Genomic DNA, 2,904 nt, shown 5'->3' with positions numbered 1-2,904 from the left:
TCCAACCCCAGAAACTATGAAACTATGATCCCAGCAAGATAAGCATCCAATTTGCACTTGAAGGTGTTCAATGTAGGTGCTTGAACCACCTCCGATAGCAGGCTGTTCCAGACCTAATCAATCTCTGTGCCTTAACTAGGTTACTCATTAATGAGTTCATTTATACCGGTCTTTGTTTTTACTGCATTTAGTAAGGAAGTGACTAACAATTGGTCTTGGAGAACACAATGACTCGTTTCTAGAAAATACTTAGTTCTTTCCCAGTTTGTATAACTGGATTGTTGCTTTAAAGATAGGGAGGTTGATGGTTAACCAGTGGAACTGTCAGCTCGCGCCATGAACGACAAACCAACGACAACAGGAGAAAACTACCTGACAAAAAAAATATCCCATGAATTTCCAGTATGTGGTGAATGCCTTCAGGTCCCCTTGATAGAGTGGCACACTATGCAAATGTGTGCACAGTAGTTTTTGTTAAACGTTTGGCCTACTGGGTACTCTTTAATGCCTCAAGGCTGGTGTAAAATAGTCTGGAGGGGGCACGTTTCCTCTGGGAAAAACCGAACACATACTTGTGATTTCTCCTGGTAGAAATGACCCTCGTGTACATAGCCTAGGTGCGCACTAGCTGTCCTGCTGTGAGTCACATTCCCACTGGTCTTGCCGCCATGGCTTAGCCTCATTCATGTAACAGTTACACCTTGGAGCTGCCACAGCCACCTGTGTCAGGTCACTCACTCATGGGGTTCCTTCCTGGTATGCTGCTTTCCCTGCATCTGCTTTCGCCTCAGAAAAGAGGAAGTAAGAGCCCAGGAAATTCAGCTGCGATTGCATTCGGTTTTTACTAGTGAAGATTTGTATATTACTTGCATGTTTTGTATTTCCTCCTTCCTGTACTTTAACCTTCTTGAGATTGCAAAAGTTGAATTATTCTGAGACCATCGCTGCCAGGTTAGTTGCTGCTTCGTTAGGAGAATTTCCATTTTCTTCCTTGGGTCATTACCAAGACAGAGTAGTGTGGTACAGCTGCATTTTTTTTTTTAAAAAGCTATAGGTTATACTGAGGGCTGGTAAACTATGGACCTGGCTGCTGCTTGTATTTAGACCGCTGCAAACTTCCTTCTTTGCAGAGCGCTTTTTAGCTAGAAGCTTGACAGGAAATATAATGCAAATAATATGTGCGTGTTGTCTCTCTATCTCCCTAGATTGCAAAGTGCCCACCGTGCCATGCTGGTACTAAGAGGAAGCATCTATCCCAAATGGTCTTCTGGTCGTAATGCCACAGGCAGTGGAGGCATCATGTTCGAGCTGGCTACAGGGCCAGCAGGAAAGGATATTGGATTTTCTTTTCAGGTGGAAACAAAGCAAAGTGCAGGGTCACTTAAGTACCCTGGGTCACCACCTCTGGATCGCCTGTGGTGCTTTGTAGCCTCGTCCACTCTTAAAAACTCAACGGTCCTGAGAAATCTCTCTTCTCCCTTCTCTACTGGCAGGAAAGGATAGAAGCAGCCTTGTCCTCAATTACAACAAAAGGGGGGTTTCATTTCATATTTGTTCTACATCACCTTACTCTTCTGTAGTTTCCACTTGAGGTTTGGTGCCTTGAATGTTGTTCTTGGCAACTGCCTCCTCCCAGGTGCTATCAGATCCTGGAAAATCTTCAGCAGTAGTACCCGCACCGAGGAGACTAAGTTGGGCACATGTGCCACCCCATGGCTCCATGCCAGAATAGGTATTCATAGAAAAGATGATTCACTTTCCTTTGGTGCCTGACACACCACTACCTGTTTGTATAACACCTCAGTGGCTGTGCAGATGGATGGATGGACTTACTCACGGCTTCCTGCCTCTGCTCCAAAGCCTCTATCATGTGGTTGTGTAAACACTGCTTCTTGGGCACTCGCATCCTTCTGTTGGTTCTGTACAGTCTGATGCTTGGAGTTTCAGATGGAGAGAATGCAACAACTATTCCCCTTCTGTCCAGCGAGCTGATTTTAATCTTGGCAAAAGAGACGTTTTGCCATTTTCACTCTCTGGGAGCTGTTGCATCCATTTCAACTAACCTTAATGGTACCAGTTTTAAAATGTTAGTGGATATTATAAAATCAATAAAGCTAGTTTTTCCATCCGCATTGTGGCATACATGTTTGTCTAGTGACGTTTAGAGGAACTGGGTATCAGAGCCCAAGTGGCATTCATTGAAGTAAATGGAGCTTGCACTACAATATAGGTGTGAATATTCTAGTATTTTTGCACTGCCTCTTTCACTTTTTTATCACTCTACTTTTCTTCTCTGTGGCTTATTATTTTTGCAGTGTGATAGTTGAGGTATTTTTATAACACAATTCTTATTTTTAAGCCCTTAACACTTTCTGAGATTGGGAAAAAATTCTTTCTGGTAATTTAGCATTTTTTCCCCTCAGCCTAAAGATGGATTTGGGTTAGAAGTCAATAAAATTCCACTGGTTTATATTTGCAATAGTAAAGACATAAAAAGGTGATGTTGTGACAAACTTGATAAGCTTTGTTCCTTATTTGGGTAAGACAAACTAACCATTTTTTTAAACTCACCCTTAGCAGGGCATGATCTTCCATAAGGAAAGTGCATTTCCTAAATTAGAAGAAATTTTGGTTAGAAACAACATAGTCGTGACTGTGTGATACTCTAAAAGTCGTGCATTAAAAAGTAAAATAACAAGCAGGTATGTGTGCTTAAAGCGGGGTTCATACCTGTTAGCTGTGATTTTTTTTTTTTTTCTTCCTATGTTCAGAACATTTACAGAATGAAAAATACAGTGCCTTTAAATGGCAAGGATGCAGAAACCTTCCTTTACTTGATGATTGAATAATCAGAAGTCATGGTTAGACTAATGAGAATCGAAATGGATCTGAGGTAGAGGGGAT

At 41.9% G+C, this 2,904-nt stretch overlaps 1 protein-coding gene across 2 annotated transcripts in view; it reads left to right on the top strand.

The window, feature by feature from the left end:
• RTEL1 (regulator of telomere elongation helicase 1) overlaps nucleotides 1-2,129 on the top strand; it is a 68,383-nt gene extending 66,254 nt beyond the window's left edge. For both annotated transcript variants that reach the window (XM_019548318.1, XM_019548320.1), the window contains one exon: nucleotides 1,206-2,129. The gene's annotated coding sequence lies outside the window, so the exon portion shown is untranslated. The remainder of the gene's footprint in view (nucleotides 1-1,205) is intronic.
• Nucleotides 2,130-2,904: the final 775 nt, after the last annotated feature.

This window comes from Crocodylus porosus, unplaced genomic scaffold (genome assembly GCF_001723895.1).
Source record: "Crocodylus porosus isolate Cpor-Errol unplaced genomic scaffold, CroPor_comp1, whole genome shotgun sequence".
Taxonomy (NCBI): Eukaryota; Metazoa; Chordata; order Crocodylia; family Crocodylidae; genus Crocodylus; species Crocodylus porosus.
This window is presented reverse-complemented; position numbering and strand designations above follow the sequence as displayed.